Raw genomic sequence first — 21,208 nt, forward strand, 5'->3', positions numbered from 1 at the left:
TCCTTTGTTAAAACATTTTGGTTTAGGTCCTGATGGGGATATGTACCCTCACAATGTCCTTTTAAGTGTGACACTTTAATTCAGAGCAAAGAAACAATTTAAACTTTATCTGACTGCAACAAGGTCTCTCAACAATATTAAAAATTCCATTTAATGCAGAGCAGTGGTGGTGTATGACTTTAACCCCAGCACTTGGGAGGCAGAGGTAATCAGATCTCTGTGCATTTGTGATTAGCTTGATCTACAGAGCAAGTTCCAGACCAGACTCCAAAGATACAAAGAAAAACCATACCTCAAAAAAAAAGACATAGTTAATGCATTTCACTTTTCATATCAAGTAAGGTTTCTACTACACATGCATATTCCAAGTTATTTGCAATGTTTTATTTACCATTGTGTGACATTAGAAGAAAAAGATGGAATTGAAAGTAATTGCCTATTCAAATTAGGCCTGCAAATAGTTTATATAAGCAAGAAGACCATAATTTTAAAGTCAGATGTCTACATAGTTAGAGGAACTGGAGAAGATGGGTTGGAGAGAAGTTTCAAAGTTGAATCATCCTTTAGGCAGAGAACTTTAACACTGGCTGATAGACATCAGAGCCCATCAGGGTCCTCAGTAAGATGATTCAGTTTCATCAAAGGAAAATAAATGTTTACTATTAAAGTTTATAAGGTTTATAATGGTGTACATGGAACACTGTCTCTAAAGAAGGGAGAGGTGGATAAAAGAAGAAGGAGGAAGCAAAGGAAGATGAGGTTCATTATCAGTCAAAATAGAATTTGCTACTCCAAGCATGAGAATAATTTTCTTGAGGGACAATTTAAATAGCTCTATTATTTTCTCAGTTACTGTAGGGAATGTCTTTGATAAACATGAGAACATGTCTCTGAATACTAATAAAATTTAAAATATTGTTTTAAATATTTGAATAGTTTATTTGCCACTCTTAAATGAAACTTAACTTCTAATATTTTATATCTGTTTATTTTAGTCTCATTCTATGACTATTTATTATAATATGATTGATATCAGATATAATCCTTTGAACAGTTTATCCTTTGTAGCTGTTTCTAATAGGCCCATATTAGATATGTTGATGTATCTATATATTAATATGTCTCCTATATAGGTATTTTTCAACAAATTTTGCTATGCTAAAACAATGTTTTGGTTGTTCTGTTTCAACTAAAACTTAAAGTCCCTATTATCTGTCTCATGGAATCTTGAAAACTAGAGCTCAGTGTACAACTTGAAGACAGCATGACAGGTTAAAAATGTCTCTACACAGCTGCTCAGTTGTCCTGAAACTCTTCCAGACACCTTGTATTGTCTCTCCTTCCTTTCAGTTATTCATATTCTAAGAGAGTATATCATAACAATTCTTACTGCTTATAAGACGTTATAGAGGGCCAAGTGAATCTAGTTGGTCTCAGAGAGTTCCTGAAATTTTCTGAATTGTTAACGTCCTAGACTCAATAAGCTGTCTTACAGGATAGGATGTTTTAGTATCACTCAGAACATCCTGACTCTAGAGAGCTTTCCTGCAGGATGGAATGATTTTCCTCTCTCAGGATATTCTTAATCTTAAGAAACTTCCTTAAAAGATGGAAGATTTTGTTGTAAAAACTGTGTTTTTAAACACTGTCTGGCCCATTTTATCTAGCCTCTTCTTGGCTAATTCTCACATCTTGCTTTCAACCATATCTAGTATTCTGTGTAGCACCACGACGTCGGTTGTGGCTTACCAGGAAAGATTGAGCTTGTCTAACTCTGGCCACTTCATGGCAGCTCTCTATCTCTGCCTAGTTTCTCCCAGCATCCAGTCCTGTCTTCCTGGCCTATCTAAGTTCTGCCCAAACAAATGGCCTAGGCAGTTTCTTTATTTGACAAATGACAGCAACACATAGAAAGAAGACCCTCCTAAACTACGATTTTTATCTCAGAGAAAATTGCCACACGAAGGTCTCATAAAAACCTAATGACAGGTGAAAAGTTTGGAGGGCCAATGGTCAGAGAAAAATAGCAGTAAGATAAGTCTGATAGAGGCCCATCGTTGGAAGTCTATTTTCTTTTGTTAAGTCACACATGTCTATTATCATAAATTCACTTTGTCTACATAACTCAAAACAAGGAGCAATTTGTCAAAAAAAAGACTGCCAAAGAAAAATTTTATAGCATTTTCTCTCAAATTTCACACATAAAATCTGTTGGATGAATATAAATACACATTCTAATGCAAGTTACACTCTGTTAGCTTGGTTTAATGTTTGGGAGCAGCCCAATAAAAACCACTTCTTTCCAGAGTAGAGACGTGGGAGAAATGAAGATAAAAATCACATGACACCACCAGGAGGGAATTTCAGTGATTATTCAATACGGAAATCACCTGTGTTTATTTTTCAAACAGCTTTAATATGAAGGTAAAATGGGGGAGCAGGTAACTATTGCTTCATTACCAATATATTGCCTAAGTTGCTGGGTGAGTCAAGTCATATTTTACTCAAGTCCACTTAGTCAAGTAGGCAGAAAAAACCTCTTCCCCAGGTGACCTCATAGTTAAAATGGAAAGAGCAGAATCATATTAGCATTCTATGTCATGATGGCACTGAGTTTACCCAACTTAAAAGAGGGCAGGCCACCACATCCTTTGTCTGGAGGTACAGATTTTTCCAGTTAGTCTTACAGATTCTCTGACTTCCAGACAATGTGGGAAATGGGCCTGCACTTCTCAGCCCCCACATCTTAAAGATTTATTATCTGATGGAATAAGTATTGATTGTGGCATTGTACTGATAATATTTGAAAGGGCTTGTATATTGTCAGATAGCAAGATAGGGTGATGGTTGATTGCACAAGAGTGAAGAGACACCTTTGGGCTCAGAGTGCTTCCAGTCAGAATCCAACGTCTGTAACAGTTACTTTAAGGTGGATACATTCTCATCAGTGAGTAGTCCTTCTGCTCCATGGGGATGTAAAATTATGAACACTAACATATTGTTTCTTATGTTATTAGGTAGTGTTTCTGAGTATGAACTATTCACCCTAATTTTTGGATCCAAATAAGGAAGGCTAGCTGAGTTCTTCATAGGAATGTAAAAGTTCCAACAGAGGTCAAAAAAATCAGTCTAGCAATTGTGACAGCTCCGTAGGATAAGTAATTGGTAGATAAGACTAATTTTCTGCCTCTTTGGACCTCTCTATGAAAAGACCCTCATGCCAGGATTTCTGAAAATTTTCCTATTGTTGGGCTATAATATTTCTTCATTAGTCTGCATATAAGTAAGCCAAAACTTAAAATTGATACCTGGGCAAAAGTGGAATAAAAAGGCATGCTCATTTTTTTCCTGAAGGCTCTCTACAGTTTGAATCAATTGGGATACAAAATTTTACTTACTATGAAAGTCTGGAGGTAGCAGAGCCCCCTGGCTCTGTAAGCCTGAATAAACTAAGACTGAATTGTAAGACTGAATAAACTAAGCTGCTGATACAGTAAGCCAGCTACTTCACAGGTACTCTCCTAGGTAGAGTCCCAAGATGGTGATATGGAACAGGAACTGTAATGAGATTATACAATTGAGTGGATTTTCCCAGTATAATATTCAATGTGATAAACTAATAACTCCTAAAAATGGGTTCAGAACTGGTATTAACCTATTGCTGTTTCTATTGCTGTGAGGAGACAAGATGACCATGGTAACTCTTAGAAAGAAAGACACTCATTTACAGTTCAGTGTTTCCGTTCATCATCACCATGGTGAAACAAGGTAGTATGCAGGTAGACATGCAAGAGAAGAAGCTGAGAGTCCTGCATCTTGCAGTCAACAGGACTATTGTAAATACATAAATGAAGAATTATATCATATTGCCCTAGATATTTCTTAATCAACTAAACTTAGTAAACATAACTAGCCAGCATGACTTCCTATTTCTAAAATCAATACACTTGACTTGCTCTGTGTACAAATCACAATATGCAGATACAAAATTTCTGAAACAATAAGATAATATATGACTCTAAGGGAGAATCAGGCCTTTAAGAAATTAAAATTGTTGTGTTTTTATAAATATTATAATAAATTTAAAATAAGATATTGAGTTTATCATATCTACAGAGAAAGTCAACAAAAACAATATGGGATTAAGCTATTATCATAAACTAACTTACTTGCCCAGTGTTGATAACAGATTTTACACAATAGATGTGGGATATATATTCTACCATCTGAACATGACACATTCTCCAGAATCTATCAATCATAAAGTAGGCTCACAAAACAGCCCTCAGCAAGTTCTAAGAAACCTAAACATTCAATCTCTCACTATGTACAATCTTTTACAAATTCAATAAAATGGGCATTCTCACTTTTTTTGTGAAGTACCTTGGAGGTTTGACAGCCAGAAGAAAGACAATAGATGAAATCAGAATGTTGTGAGTTTGGAAGTGTTCTATGTGACCCCCACAGATTCCATACAGCAAATAGCAGAAGTTGTGGTTCAGGGCTTCTGAATTTTAACCTCTGTTGCAGTTTGAGTTCGTTTCCATTGTGTTTGGTCTCATAGCTCATTGTGTTTTCTTTGGTAGCAACTCAAGTTATGAATATCTCTTTATATATAATTCATTTTCCTTCCTCACTTACCTCATCTCATATTATATAGTGTGTGGATACATGTTTTAAATTAGGCTGTCATGTACTCTTCAGAAGAGTACGGCAAACAGACCATCTTTTAGTTATCTGTATAACTAGTTAAAATTGCATATTAAAGAGACTTGGTTTCTTCCTTCCTTCTCCCCTCCCTTCCTCACTCCTTCCTTCCTTTCTTTCTTCGTTCTTTTCTCCATTTAATCTTTATTTCTATTTCATTGTCTATATTTTCTTACAGTTCTTCCCTAGAGGTTGGAGAGATACACTGGTGAGGCAACCATAGCACGAACAGTGAATGACTTATCATTGTATGTGTCACACATGCCTCAAAAACATCACAGTAACTTTTAAATAAAATTCTATTCCTATTCTTCTTTTAGTACCAAATATTGAAGTGCACTTAACTTGAATCTCTGACCTCTGTAGAACCATTAGAATGAAGATTACTTTGATTGTCATGAATTATAGACTCTGAAAAACACTTAACGGTTATTGTCTAGGCAACAAATATCCTCTAAAGACAATGGATAAACAATTACCCCTACAAAATAAGTATGGCAGGAGTGTCTCACAGACTGCTCCTCCCTATTACAGGAACTGCCACATTCTTTTTGTTCACCGATATTGTTGCCATTCAAACAAATAAGATTTCAGAGTTCAGATTCCATATTTGCTTTTAAAAGTAAGTCAGACGTCAAACATTCTCTAAATTTCTTCTACCAAACAACATATTCCATTGTTTTTTAATTTAATGTTACTAAAGTTCTCAGAACAAAGATAAAATACAATCAGATTCTGCATAAGAATAGAACATATAGGCACCTAGCACAACCCTGATGAATCATCATCATCTCCCAAAACTCCATGAACCCAGCCTACATTGTTCACACTTTGTTTTTTCATTTATGGTCTTCTGGACTCATATCTAAATGTCCCACAGAATTAGCTTACAGAATTATAGAGTCTTGCATTATCATATGTCCAGATTTTTCCATACTTTTTGAAAAAGACCATAAGACGAAGATTTATGCACCTTAAAGAGAGGCTATCAAATTAAAAAGGCCACATATCAACATTAATTTCCTTTATTGGCTACTATTCTCATTATCATAACCTAACATCCTACAAAAAGTCTACTTAGAAGAAGTGTTTACTTGTAGAGGCATTTCCAAAGAATATTCACCTTTTAGTTCCACAATATAAAAGGAATACCTCTTAAGGCTCTCACCAACATGAATATTCTAATGAATTCAATGATATGATGGACACCAAAAGCTCAAAATATGCTCCAACCAAAACCATTCCTGTTTTAACTTCTTTTTTTATCAGGCACTAACCTAACGGGCACTAACCTAACGATGACACAAATAAGTAATGAGTGGATCTTATTTTTAAAGAACAGAGACTTCTCAATAATGTCTTTCACTATGTTTAGGTAACTTCATGACCATCATTCTAAGAGTGTTTTAGAAGTGTCTGAACAAGCATCTCCAGCTGTAGTAAGTATTGATAATGGTGAATGTTTCTCTGTCCTATGCTGAATGATTTGTGCACTTCTATTGTAAGCTACTATTCAACTTTCTAACACTACTAGACTTAGTAAGGCATAACCAATTTTGAATATGTGAGAATTGTCATTTTCTACAGGTTATATAACATGGAGTCACCATGTTGAGCCCAGGAATTTTCCTTCACGAATGTAATATGGTAGATACTTCTGAAAGTTTATAGGATTGCTGAGTCTTATCAGGAGCCTGAGGTAGAACATGATGCAAAATTTTTCAGAAGATAATACTTGGAATATTTTTGTTCAAAGATATGAATATGCACAATGCTGATACCCATAACTATGGGTAATGATTATCATCTGTGTGCTTAATCACTGGTGATTATCTCTTCAATAAAGCTTCATTTTTCTCCCAGATTAGTAGTGATTTGAACAGCATTTTTCTGCTATTGATCTTCAATAATAAAACAATTTCTGTATCCACAGGAAATGGAAGAGTTTGCACAGATCTCTGGGGAATACAGCGTTTTCTCTGGGGTCAATGATCAATAACACAACACTAAAGTGCCAAGACTATAGCATTAGCCCTTGCACAGTTTTTAAAAAGGTAAAATGAGGTCTCCATGGAAGGCAAATATTTACTTAGCTTACTGAAGTCTGGAAAGGAGTGACACCAGAAGGTCCCTTTACATAAAATCAAGTATTATGATTGTCCTTAGTCAGGTTAGAAACAAAGATAATGATAGCAGATTCTACCGAATGTGTTTTGGATGACAATAACAGTGACATAAACATCGTGATCACAGGAAAGCATGGTAAGTGAATGCAATCTAAACTTCTCTAGTCTGATGTTACTGGAAGCAAAATTACCCAGGGATAGCAAAATTCTCAGTGGTCACTTAAAACTGTTCCTTGAGCCCTGTTTGAATCTAGACATTCAGAGAAAATGAAAGTTTATTTAAAAACTTTGTTAGCAGATACAGAATAATATCTGTAGTATAGCAGTAATTGTTTCCAGAGCTACAGTAGCATAGAGACTTCCCAGGTTTCCCTCCCCTCTTTATGAGAATGCTGAACTAGGATTGCTCAGTTACCACTCAGAAGACTTCTCAAAGAATGGAAAAAAGAAAAAAAAAACAGTTCACCACCTCAGTCCCCTTGTACCCTGTTCATTGAGGAAAAAAAAAAAAAACAGGAAGAATCGGCCATTCTACAATCTGTCAAACCTAAAACAGGACAATGCAAAAGAGAAAGTGGAATATTTCCCTGTCCTTCTGGTGAACCACACACAGTCAAACATTGTCTATGGTACTTTGTCTCTAACCCAGAAGAGTAAAGTGTGTTTCATTTAGGAATAGGTGGGAGCTAAGAGACAATGCAGTGGAAATAGGACTGATACCAGGAAAGGTCCAGCTGTCTCTCTTCATAGGGTATATGAAGATAATTTATCACATCTGAACTCTAATTTGGAGTACGTAGGAACTAGATTTTAGCGTTCTATCCCATGAAATCTCCCTGTAATAACTCATTCTGGTTTTACCTGAGATCCTGAAGAAATGTTTAAATTTATTGTGGCAAACAGACATTGAACATGTAGGTGAAGCTCGCATTTATACGAGGGTAGTTTGAGATTTCTAAAATGAGCACCATTTGTGTGGTCTGGCTGTGGAACTGGTTGGCATTTCACAAAGTGCATTAACCCTGAAGTGTTTTGCCATCTATCATATGGGTCAGATGCAGCACCATTAGGATTTTGAATGCTTTCTACTGCTACTAGCTCTTATGAGCAGCACAGCAGGTTCCTTTCCCACATGAAAGGAATATCCAGTCTCAGCGACAGTGATATGACTTGTGTGATGTAGTGCTCTGTACTTCCTGTAAGTCCTAAATGAAACCGGTGCCTCAACCAATGATGAGTAATATTAGACTCATTTTTTATATGTTAAAAAAATTGTGTCAGTAGCTCTTTGTGGTTATTTTTGTGCTGGAGTCAAAATCTCCTCAATATGAAGAAGGACACAAGCAAGTATGGGAAATTTAATGCCTTCAACTAAGTCACTGGTAGTTAGTGGACAACATAAACACATACACTCTGTGAGGTTATGGCCAGGATAGTTTTGACAGAAACTCCATTCTCTGATTATTCATGGCGGCACCTTTCCAAAGAATTTGTAAATGGAGAAAAATTGTTAATATGGAATATTTGCCAAAAATAAGTAATGAATAACAAAAAACAAGTGTCAAAGCCTATTAAAATAATAGGACAAATGAATATAAGTAAAGTCTGTGCATTTTTTAAACTGACAAGAAATTAATAAATAATTTCTAGGAAAATTAGAAGAATTGTAGTAAATATACATAAAGTTCAATCATTCTTGCTTGCAGATGATGTATGAACATATAAACTTTTAAAAATAAATTCATGTTTCATTAACTCTCTCACGTGTGCGCAAAACTACACATAAAAAATCATGATGACATTCGACTTGACCAAATGTAAAGAAAAACATAGATGGTGTTGCCATACTCTGCCTTATATTTTGATAGCTTTTACTGTTTAATGTGTTTTTTCCCGCTTTGAACACTGATGATTCAAATGGCATTTAGCAATGCATTGTCTAATTCCTATAATACAATATTTTAAGTTTTGAAATCTGATATAAATTATTGTCTAACTTCTAACAGGTGTTTGGATCCAAACAGACTGGATCTCCAAATCCAGTATATGCAGAGGAAACAAGTTCCAGTGTCATAGTCAATGGCTTTTCAGAAAGACTTCGGGCCAGCCACATTCAGAGAATCCGGCCAAATTCCGAGAATCTGGTTAGATCACGTCCTCGTTCAGTCCCAGTCCAACTGGCCTTGGTAAACTCAGTGGGTGATAGCATCCCTCGCACTCCTGATTTCCATTTTCATGTTCTTCCTCCTTCTGCTCCTCATGTGGACCTTGGGGGGCTCAGGCCGGTGCTCCAATGTGGGTCTCCGTCTGTATCGCCATCCATCGTCTGATGAAAGTTCCCTCTGATCTTGCCTTTCTTGCTCACGTTCTCTTTCCTTCTGCTCCTCATTTGGACCTTGGGGGGCTCAGTCCGGTGCTCCAATGTGGGTCTCCGTCTGTATCGCCGTCCTTCGCCAGATGAAGGATCTATGGTGATAAGCAAAATATTCATCAGTATGGTTATGGGCCAAGACCGGTTCAGGCACCCTCTCCTCTTTCCAGAGAACAATCTGGGGATCTCTCCTTGGACCTGGGATCCCATATATAATCAAGTCTCCTGTAAACCCTAAAATGACTCCCTTAGTTGAAATATATTCTTCCCTGATCCCATAGTCATCCTTCCTCCCTCCCCCCATCCCAGGCCACCGAGCTTTCCCCATTCCTTCCTTATTCCCTTCTCTCTAACCCTCTCCCCTTCCAACAACCCTCCCCCCCCCCATGCACCCGAGGTTACCTGGGACTCTTGTCTATTTCCTACCTCCTGGCGGATAGTTAAATAATCTTCATTAGGTTCATCTTCTTATTTAGCTTCTCTAGCATCACGAATAATAGGCTCAAAGACCTTTAATTATGGTTAGAATCCACTTATGAATGAATACATACCGTGTTCCTCTTTTTCGGTCTGGCTTACCTCACTCAGTAAAGCGTTTTCTATATCCATCCATTTGCATGCAAAATTCAAGATGTCATTGTTTTTTACCGCTGTGTAAAATTCTAATGTGTATATGTTCCACACCTTTTTTAACCATTCTTCTATTGAGGGGCACCTAGGCTGTTTCCAGGTTCTGGCTATTACAAATACTGCTGCTATGAACATAGTAGAACAAATGCTTTTGTAGTATGTTAGGGAATCTCTAGGGTATATTCGCAAGAGTGGAATTGCTGGGTCCTGAGGGAGGTTGACTCCCAGTTTCCTGAGAAACCGCCACACTGATTTCCACAGTGGCTGCACAAGTTTGCATTCTCACCAACAATGGATGAGTGTTCCCCTCACCCTACATCCTCTCCAGCATAGGCTATCGTTGGTGTTTTTGACTTTAGCAATTCTGACAGGTGTAAGATGGTATCTCAAAGTGGTTTTGATTTGCATTTCCCTGATCGCTAAGGAGGTTGAGCATGACCTTAAGTGTCTTCTGGCCATTCGAAGTTCATCTGTTGTGAATTCTCTGTTCAGTTCAGTACCCCATTTTTTAATTGGGTTAGTTAGTGTTTTAGTGTCTAGTTTCTTGAGTTCTTTGTATATTTTGGAAATCAGACCTTTGTCTGATGAGGGGTTGGTGAAGATCTTCTCCCAGTCAGAAGGCAGCCTTTTTGTCTTACTGACAGTGTCCTTTACTTTACAGAAGCTTCTCAGTTTCAGTAGATCCCATTTATTCATTGTTTCTCTTATTGTCTGTGCTACTGGGGTCCTACTTAGGAAGAGGCCCCCTGTGCCTATGTCTTGTAGACTACTTCCCACTTTCTCTTCTATCAGGTTCAAAGTGGACGGATTAATGTTGATGTCTTTAATCCATTTGGACTTGATTTTTGTGCATGGTGATAGATATGGATCTACTTTCATTCTTTTACAGGTTGACATCCAGTTATGCCAACACCATTTGTTAAAGATGCTTTCCTTCTTCCATTGTATACCTTTAGCTCCCTAGTCGAAAATTAGGTGTTCATAGGTTTGTGGGTTAATATCTGGGTCTTCTATTCGATTCCATAGGTCGACTTCTCTGTTTTTATGCCAATACCAAGCTGTTTTCAATACTGTAGCTCTGTAATAGAGTTTGAAGTCAGGGATAGTAATGCCTCCAGAAGTTCTTTTATTGTATAAGATTGTTTTGGATATCCTGGGTGCCCCTCAATAGAAGAATCCTGGGTTTTTTGTTTTGCCATATAAACTTGATTATTGTTCTCTCAAGGTCTGTGAAGAAGTTGATGGGATTTTGATGGGTTTGCATTGAATCTATAGATTACTTTTGGGAGAATTGACATTTTTACTATGTTGATTCTCCCAATCCAAGAGCAGGGTAGGTCTTTCCATTTTCTGGTATCCTTCTCAATTTCTTTCTTCAAAGACTTAAAGTTCTTGTCAAATGGGTCTTTCATTTCCTTGGTTAGAGTAACCCCAAGATATTTTATGCTATTTGTGGCTATCATGAAAGGTGATGTTTCTCTGATTTCCCTCTCTGCTTCTTTATCCTTTGTGTATAGGAGGGCCACAGATTTTTTGGAGTTGATCTTGTATCCTGGCACATTACTAAAGGTGTTTATCAGCTGTAGGAGTTCTTTGGTAGAGTTTTTGGGGTCACTTATGCATACTATCATATCGTCAGCAAACAACGAAAGTTTAACTTCATCCTTTCCAATACGAATCCCCTTGATCTCCTTATGTTGTCTTATTGCTATTGCTAGAACTTCAAGCACTATATTGAAGAGGTATGGAGAGAGTGGACAGCCTTGTTGCCTTCCTGATTTTAGTGGAAAGGCTTTGAGTTTCTCTCCATTCAGTTTGATGTTAGCTGTTGACTTGCTGTATATTGTTTTTACTATATTTAGGTATGATCCTTGTATCCCCAGTCTCTCCAACACCTTTATCATAAATGGGTGTTGAATTTTGTCAAATGCTTTTTCAGCATCTAGTGAGATGATCATATGGTTTTTTCTTTCAGTTTATTTATATGATGGATTACATTGATAGATTTGCGTATGTTGAACCAGCCCTGCATCTCTGGAATGAAGCCGACTTGATCATAATGGATAATTTTTCTAATGTGTTCTTGGATTCGGATTGTCAGAATTTTATTGAGAATTTTCACATTGATGTTCATGAGTGAGACTGGCCTGTAATTCTCTTTCTTGGTTGTGTCTTTGTGTGGTTTTGGTATTAGGGTAACTGTAGCTTCATAAAAGGAGTTAGGCAATGACTCTTCTGTTTCTATATTGTGGAATACGTTAAGGAGTATAGGTATTAGCTCTTCCTGGAAGTTATGGTAGAATTCTGCATTGAAACCATCTGGTCCTGGGCTTTTTTTGGTAGGGAGATTTTTGATAACAGCTTCTAATTCTTTGCCACTAACAGGTCTATTTAGATTGTTCACCTGTTCTTGGTTAAACTTTGGTATATGGTACTTATCTAAAAAAATGTCCATTTCTTTTACATTTTCCAACTTTGTGGCATATAAACTTTCATAGTAAGATCTAATGATTCTCTGAATTTCCTCTGTGTCTATGGTTATGTCCCCTTTTTCATTTCTGATCTTATTAATTTGCATGTTCTTTCTCTGCCGTTTGATTAATTTGGATAGGGGTTTGTCAATCTTGTTGATTTTCTCCAAGAGCCAGCTTTTTGATTCATTGATTCTTTGGATTGTTTTCTGTGTTTCTATTTTGTTCATTTCAGCTCTCAGTTTGATTATTTACAGTCTTCTAGACTTCCTGTGTGAATCAGTTTCTTTTTTTTCTAGAGCTTTCAAGTGTGCTGTTAAGTCTCCAATATGTGCTTTCTCCGTTTTCTTTAATTGGGCACTTAGTGCTATGAACTTTCCTCTTAGCACTGCTTTCATAGTGTCCCATAGGTTTGAGTATGTTGTGTCTTTGTTTTCTTTAAATTCAAGGAAGAGTTTAATTTCTTTCTTTATTTCTTCCTTGACCCAGGGGTGATTTAGTAGTTGACTGTTTAACTTCCATGAGTTTGTTGGCTTCCTGGGGGAAGCATTGTTGTTGAATTCTAATTTTAGTCCATGGTGATCTAACAAGACACAGGTGGTTACTAATATTTTTTTGTATCTGTGGAAGTTTGCTTTGTTACCGAGTATGTGGTCAATTTTCGAGAAGGTTCCATGAGCTGCAGAGAAAAAGGTATATTCTTTCCTATTTGGGTGGAGTGTTCTGCAGATGTCTGCTAAGTCCATTTGATTCAATACCTCCAATAAATCTCTTAATTCTCTGTTTGGTTTCTGTCTGATTGACCTGTCCATTGGTAAGAGAGGAGTGTTGAAGTCTCCTACTATTAGTGTGTGTGGTTTGATGACTGCCTTGAGTTCTAGAAGTGTTTCCTTTACATAAGTAGGAGGCTTTATATTAGGGGTGTAGATATTCAGGATTGAGACTTCTTCCTAATGAATTGTTCCTGTTATGAGTATGAAATGTCCATCCCATTTCTTCTGATTGATTTTAGTTTGAAGTCGATTTTGTTAGATATTAGAATAGCCACACCTGCTTGTTTCTTAGGTCCATTTGCTTGGAAAACTTTTTCCCAACCCTTTACTCTGAGTAGATGTCTATCTCTGTGGTTGAGGTGTGTTTCTTGTAAACAGCAGAATGTTGGATCCTGTTTTCGTATCCAATCTCTAAGTCTGTGCCTCTTTATAGGTGAATTGAGTCCATTGATATTAAGTGATATTAATGACCAGTGGTTGTTGACTCCGGTCATCATTTTTATTTTTTTTAGGTAGTAGAGTGTATGTGTTTTCCTTCTTTGATTTGTGCTTGTGAATGGTCGCTGTTGGCTGTTGGTCATTGTTGGCAGTGTTGGGAATGTTGGATTCCTTTGGTAGTGATTTTCCTTCTAATATTCTCTGTAAGGCTGTATTAGTAGCTACGTATTGTTTAAATTTGTTTTTATCCTGGAATATTTTGTTTTCTCCGTTGATAGTGAATGATAGCTTGGCTGGGTATAGTAGTCTGGGTTTGCATCCATGGTCTCTTAGTTTCTGCAGTACCTCTATCCAGGATCTTCTGGCTTTCATGGTTTCCATAGAGAAGTCCGGTGTAAGCCTGATAGGTTTACCTTTATAAGCTACTTGACCTATTTCCTTTGCAGCTCTTAAAATTTTTTCTTTAATCTGTATGTTTTGTGTTTTGATTATTATATGGCGAGGGGGTGTTTTTTTCTGTTCCAGTCTATTCAGTGTTCTGTATGCTTCTTGAACCTTCATAGGAATATCGTTCTTTAGGTTGGGAAAGTTTTCTTCTATAATTTTGTTGAATATATTTTCTGGGCCTTTGATCTGCAGTTCTTCTCCTTCTTCAATCCCTATTATTCTCAGATTTGGTTTTTTGATTGTGTCCCATATTTCCTGAATGTTTTGTGAAGATAATTTGTTGGATTTGCCATTTTCTTTGACCAGAGCATTTATTTTCTCTATGGTATCTTCAGAATCTGAGATTCGTTCTTCTATCTCTTGTATTCTATTGGTTATGCTTGATTCTGTAGTCTCCGTTTGTTTACCTAGGTTTTCCATATCCAGCCGGTTCTCGATTTGTTTTCTTAATTGTCTCCATTTCAGTTTTCAATTCTTGAACTGTTTCCTTTACTTGTTTGATTGTTTTTTTCTTGGTTTCTCAGGGTCTCATTCACGGATTTACTTATTTCTTCAAACTTTTTGTTATATTTCTCATCTATTTCTATACTCATTTCTTCAAACTTTTTGTTATATTTCTCATCCAATTCTTTAAGGGAGTTATTCATATCCTGTTTAAGGGACTCTATTGCTTTCATAATGGCACATTTTTCCACTTCTTCTGGGTTAAGGTGTTCAAGTCCTTCTGTTGTAGGGTCCTTGGGATCTGGTGCTTTCATGTTGTTTTTCAGATTGTTGGATTAGGTCTTGCCTTGGCGTCTGCCCATCTCTTACTTCAAATGTTCTCTATTGGAACTTCTGTTACCAGGTCAGGTTCCCTTCTTGGGCAGGGACTTCACTGACAGAATGCCTACCTTTCCTCAGGCAGGCTATTGAAGCACAGGAACTCCCTCTTTCCGGGATGCGCTTACAATGCAGGCTCAGCTTGCAAGGCAGCTGAGCTTGGGAAATTTTATGGCCCCAGGGGGAAGGGAGAAATATAGGAATTCGTACCTGGATTGGAGCTGGGATGTCAGGTGGGAGGGGGGAGCCAGTACTGCTGGGTGACCTGGGCGTCTATGGGGTCGGGGAACGCCCGAGCTCCTCTTCAGTGGGACCCTGCCACGGGCCCGAAGCAAACTCACCCCTCCTATGGCCCTCTGCTAGAAGTCAGGGCCCCTGCTGGTCAGGAATCTCTAATTTCTAAAATGTGTTTTGGAGATTTAAGGATATGAATCCAGATATGTTAGGTTTCAATACCAGGATTTTCCAGTGTGTTCCCCAGAAGGACCTTCTGGGTAAGACTCTGGAAAACTGAATCCTGAGTAACAAGCTAAAGAGTGATAAGAAACAATCTGATTTGTTTTAGAAAAGTCAAAAATAAAACCAACTTTTAAATATTTTTTTTTTGCTTGAAAGAGAATGAAATGTGAGCTAGTATTTTATTTTTGTGTTCCAGGAACAAATTGGGCATTGTAAAAGTATCTGCCTATTATAGGGAGCACTGTGTTCTTTTCTTGTCTTTTACAGATTCAGTTTTATACCTGTTCCCTTTTCTAAAGCAGTGATATTTCAAAAACCACTAAGAAACATTAATGATCAATGACATATTGCCCATCACAAAAAGTTGACACTGTTTATCATACAACAATGCAGCACACTGTTGTTGATTTTTCACTACCAGATTTCTCTGTAGCTTTGGAAATAGTCCTGGAAGTTGCTCTTGTAGACCTGGCTGGCCCCAACTTACAGGGATCTGCCTGCCTCTGCCTCCTGACTGCAGGGATTCAAGGTGGGTGCTACCAATCCTGTCTACAATACATCATTCTGATTGCCATGGTATTCCTGGATCAATCCAGCACTCTGGTTGTCAGGGTTGTCCTGAATGCCCTAAAAAGATTTGTGTCAGTCATAGTACATGTGTTATTAATTATTTTCCTTTGTGAAATACTTCATTTTTGAGGAAAACATACGCAGGTACTATATTCTCATCATTTTCAGGCTCATTTCTGTTTCCTTCAACTCCTGCTTTGCCCCTCTACCATATCACCATGCCACTGAGTCCTATTTTTGATGCATGTTATATACACATACTTAGGGCTGACAGTGGAGTATTGCATAATAGATCAGTGAGGTCATACTGGAGAAACCTGGCACTCACATCTTGACAGCCATTGATTGCCCAAAGTTTAGGACTTTGTGAAATTTTCTCCATCTATGTTGGCAGGTCAAATGGGGCAATCATTACGCAAGTCTTATTTAGGCAATCACAATGGTGAGATTTCATGAAATTTATTATCCCTATTACATATATCACCATTTTCTATTAGGCACCCTGGTCCCCTGGCTCTTATGCTCTTCTGATATCTTTTCCAAAATGTTTCCATTGCCTTTGATTTAGAAGTTGTGCTGCTCTAGGTGTACTTACTGGGTTTGGGAATCCAATGATTATTTATTCTATTCCTTTTTGACCAGCTGAAGATCTCTGCAATATTCACCACTTGCTGCATTGAAAGATTTTTGATGAGTTGTGAGAGCTTCAGTTACCTGTGATTATAAGGATAAAGCTAGTAATAAAGTAAGAAATTACACTTGTTTTGGAAACCAGCAGTAGGAGGCATACTTCTGGGATCTGTGATTTCTCCAGTCATGGGCAGCTGACTCACTTTACAGAACCACTGGCCTCAAATTCAATTAGAGTTAGATTTATCTTGATTACACCTAAGATAAAAGTGCCACAATTTTGCTATTATGGATATCTTGCCATGGTGGTCATTGTTACAAGCCATAGGTCTGACAACTAATAGGACTACTGATTACATTTCTCCCTAGAGATCTTATGAAGCGTCTTCAAATACTACGTAAATCCTCAGAGAGGAAGTTTCCAGATCACTTGCTTCTCAATTGCTCTAGGTCCTAAGTATGAAGTGTATAATGCCTTCAGACATCTTATCTTCAAGATCTGGATAGCAATCAAGGACAATGACAAGAATCTATATTTTTGGTAGGAATCAAGGACACCTCGACCCCACCAGACCAACAAATGAAAGTGAAGTTTTTCATTTCTTGCACTGGACATTTTGATAACAGTCTATGATTCCTGAGGCTAACAACATCACTACATTTGACAAAACCTCTTCCAACCCGATGGACACATGAGTATGCATGAGTATGAATGTATTCTTAAGAAAGCCTATATGACAGTGTTTCCCTGCTGATTCTTCTAGTGACTTTGGTTCCATTTGGTACACTGGGGAAGAGGTAATGGAAACAAAAGAAACAAAAAAGAAATGGATGACACTAAATCATGAACTCTTTAAGTTGATGAATTAAAAAAAATATGATATTCTTAAACATTCAATATCTTTCCACAATGTACTCTGTGTGTTCAATTGAAAACTCCTTCTCTTTGTTCCAGTGTCACCACGTGCCACATCTGTCACTCATCCATCACTCAACTAATTTTCCTGTAAACCCTAGCATAACCTTTAAAAGAAAACAAAAGGTGCAGCTCTCTCAGTTACACTACTTTGACTTTATGATTCTTGATGTGTGGCTTTAAAACAATTTAAATAATTCAATATAATTTTCAATGTTAAAAATACCCTGATCCTAAGATCACTTGATTACAGATTTTTACTTAAATCTAAGAGCTTGAATTAGTATACTTTTTGTTGTTCTTCTGATCCTAGGTCATCCAAAAAGTAAGTCACATGTCAAATTCAAGAATCTGCATGTACAATCTTACAGAAATTCATGACCTCAGGAATTTTGGTCATAGCATTGAGAGGAAGGAAGGTAGATGCATGCACTCATCTACCTTTTAGAGCCATTGGGGACTAGATTCTGATAACCAGTTATTTAACTACTTCTTGAGTTTATGAAAAACCATTGGACATGTAAGATGAGCAAACTGACTGCTTTAGCAGATAATATCATTCAGGGTAGTCTATCAACTGTGAGTTAAACAACTCAATTGCTAGTCTTCTATTTCCCCAGGGACATGTGTAGGAGCAGGCTCTTGTCTATCTTCTCCAAGGACTTCAGTCAACAGAGTTTCTTAGGTGCATTACCAAGCTATTTGAGAAATTATACATATGCAAAACTGTTCATTAAATTCTTATGAAAATTTCTTTAAAATGATATCAATAAAATACTAATAAGCTGTACAATTAATACATCCTGGGTTCTGTTTTGAGAAGAAATTTCTGAATATCCTCTAACTAACCAATGTTCTTGCTACTCTTCCAATATCTTAGAAACAGAGCAGTTATGCAACCAGGTCATTGACTCCTGAATTTGCTTCGTTACAAAACATTTGTCATTGAACATTGACATGCAAATATGAATATTTAATATTTGCTTTTACTATCTCCATTAGATCAGAAGTTCAATGTGGTCATTTAGTGCCTTTGCCTTGATCAACTCCAGTTATATTTTAACTCAAGGCTTTTTCTCCTTAGATATCAGGATAAGCGATAACACAGGGGACACACTGTGAACAGAAGACTTTGATGACTCAGGATGACTGTGAAGAGGATGTCTGTTCTGCTGATCCTGCAAATGGGTTGTTACTTAAGATCTGGGAACTGTGGAAAGGTATTGGTATGGCCAATGGAATACAGTCACTGGCTAAATCTAAAGACAATACTGAATGAACTTGTACAGAGGGGTCATGAAGTGACAGTTCTGAGACCTTCAGCTTCTATCTTGCATGATCCCCAAAAGTCGCCTGATCTGAAATTTGAGAGTTTTCCTACATCAATCAGTAAAGATGATCAGGACAAGCTTTTTACAAAGGCTGTGGATGTATGGACTAATGAGATACCAAGATATTTGTGTTTATCCTTCTCTTCTTTGCTACAAAACCTGTTTGAGGAATATTCTAATAGCTATCTAAAGATTTGCAAAGACACAGTTTCAAACAAACAACTTATGACAAAACTACAGGAATCCAAGTTTGATGTCCTTTTCTCAGATACCATTGCTCCCTGTGGTGAGGTGATAGCTCAACTTCTCCAGATCCCTTTTCTGTACAGTCTTCGTGCGTCTCCTGGCTATACAATGGAAAAGTGAAGTGGAAGATTTCTATTCCCTCCCTCTTATGTATCTGTAATTATGTCAGGACTAGGTGGTCAAATGACATTCATGGAGTGGATAAAAAATATGATGTGTATGCTGTATTTTGATTTTTGATTGCAGATGTTTAACGAGAAGAAATGGAGTCAGTTTTACAGTGAAACATTGGGTAAGTTATGTTTCTCCTCTGTAGCTCAATGACCTAAATTTCCCAAGTATTTAAATCTATACTCATGTCCATGAAGTGCAAAATGAAGTTACCTTTTATAGGTGATCAAATGTAATGTGATATTAGTTACCAAATGCACTGTAAAAGATTACATTATTGATTAAAGAGAAGCAGGCATCAGACCTGATACAGGACATTCTGCTGAGATACAGAGCTGCAAAGAGAAGCAAGTAGACTTTTCTTAAGTGGTCCTTCACTCATTTTCCTGTATTTTTAATCTATTTTAATAAGTCACTATCTAGTTAAGCAAATTATAATTAATGTATATTAAGGAATGAATTGTTTTACACTTTCAATATGTATATAATATTGAAATTATTTTCTCTTGCATAGGCAACTCTCTTTATTTAACACTAAACTCTGGGGTCTGAAAATATAACCCAAATGTTCAGAGTTTCTCTCTGTTCATTTTGAGTACCTGAGTTCTGTTCCTAGAACCCACCCAGTCCAGTGTCTGAAAGTTGCCTGTAATTTCTGCTTCATGGGACCTGTTGCCCTTTTATGATATCTGCCGATTCCTGAATATACTTACTATATATTTCCGCAGACATACATATACATAAATAAAAAATATAAATTATAAAATATTTTCTCTGTATTTCCTCAAGAATTTCTTTACTCTTATAGATACTATGTTAGTTCCCAGACTTAAAAGTGGAACTGAGGTTTCTACTAACACCATATTTTTTATTGTATACTTCCCTAACATCCAACTTTTAAACACTACAGAAGCATGAATACACACATACAAGGTCTGTATATTTTGATGTCTGTTTTTTTTTCTCTTAAAAAAAATTTCAAAGGTTAGATTGGCCAAATTCTCTATTCTCATACTTTCTGAAAATATTGTGATTGTTTTTGTAAGATAAGCACCATTAAATTTCTTAATATGATACAAATGTAGAAACACTAACCAGGAAATTCTACAATTCATGAACTTTACAGCTCCTTTAGCAAAACAAAGAAGCAGGAATGGCTACAAACTAAAAGGACCCTGGGGAAGTCTGGTCATGGACTTTTGGCTCTGGAATGTGTGTTTATATTTGCATTGTTCCTTTTAAAGATGCAGAGAGGAGTAAAATATGTGCTCTTTAAATAGTGGCTTATGAGGTATTACAAAAACTATTTCAAGTTAATGTAGAAACATTAGTTAATTTTTACAGTTTGCTTTAAAAAAAAAGCCCAAACTGACATTTATGCATATTATGCGAGCAACACATCATTACACTGCAAATTATGTTGCATATCAATAAGCACTGTTTTTTAAATGCACATGTTCCTTATCAAGCATATAATCTTCCATCATTTAAGGAAATATGTTTTATATTCAAATAACAATCATTCAACTTTTCTCCTTCTCACTTGCTCATTTCTACTTCAAGGAAGACCCACTACCTTAACTGAGACAATAGGCAAAGCAGAAATGTGGCTCATTAGAACCTACTGGGATTTGGAGTTTCCTCGCCCAATCTTACCAAATGTTGATTATGTAGGAGGTCTCCACTGCAAACCTGCTAAACCCTTGCCAAATGTAAATGCATTCTTTAGATCTCTTTCTTATTTGATTTCCTTTCTGGTGAACATGATTCTACAACTTTCATTAGATTTTTCTTCCAGGGATAGAGATACATAAGAAGTTGGCTTAAGCATCCTGCTAAGTAGGAGGTCAATAAACTCAGGAAAGAATGTGATAGACCTGGGAAATATTCCTATCAGTGAATTAAATTAGGTCAGATAATGTACTTAAGTTGTTAGCAATTGTGTAAAGTCCTTTCCAAGCAATTATGAGGATACATGTTTAAATCACAACACCCAGATCAAAAGTTGGGTGTCCCAGCACAGAGCAATGACTTTAGCACTGAGGTTGCAGACACAAGTTGATACTGGGAGCTTGGGGCCACTAGTCTGTTAAAAAATAG

At 36.8% G+C, this 21,208-nt stretch overlaps 1 protein-coding gene across 1 annotated transcript in view; it reads left to right on the forward strand.

The window, feature by feature from the left end:
• Positions 1 to 21,208, forward strand: part of LOC125406231 (UDP-glucuronosyltransferase 2B17-like) — a 245,283-nt gene that overhangs the window by 208,825 nt on the left and 15,250 nt on the right. The gene's annotated exons all lie outside the window — the stretch shown is intronic.

This window comes from Myodes glareolus, chromosome 8, assembly GCF_982192425.1.
Source record: "Myodes glareolus chromosome 8, mMyoGla1.1, whole genome shotgun sequence".
NCBI lineage: Eukaryota > Metazoa > Chordata > Mammalia > Rodentia > Cricetidae > Myodes > Myodes glareolus.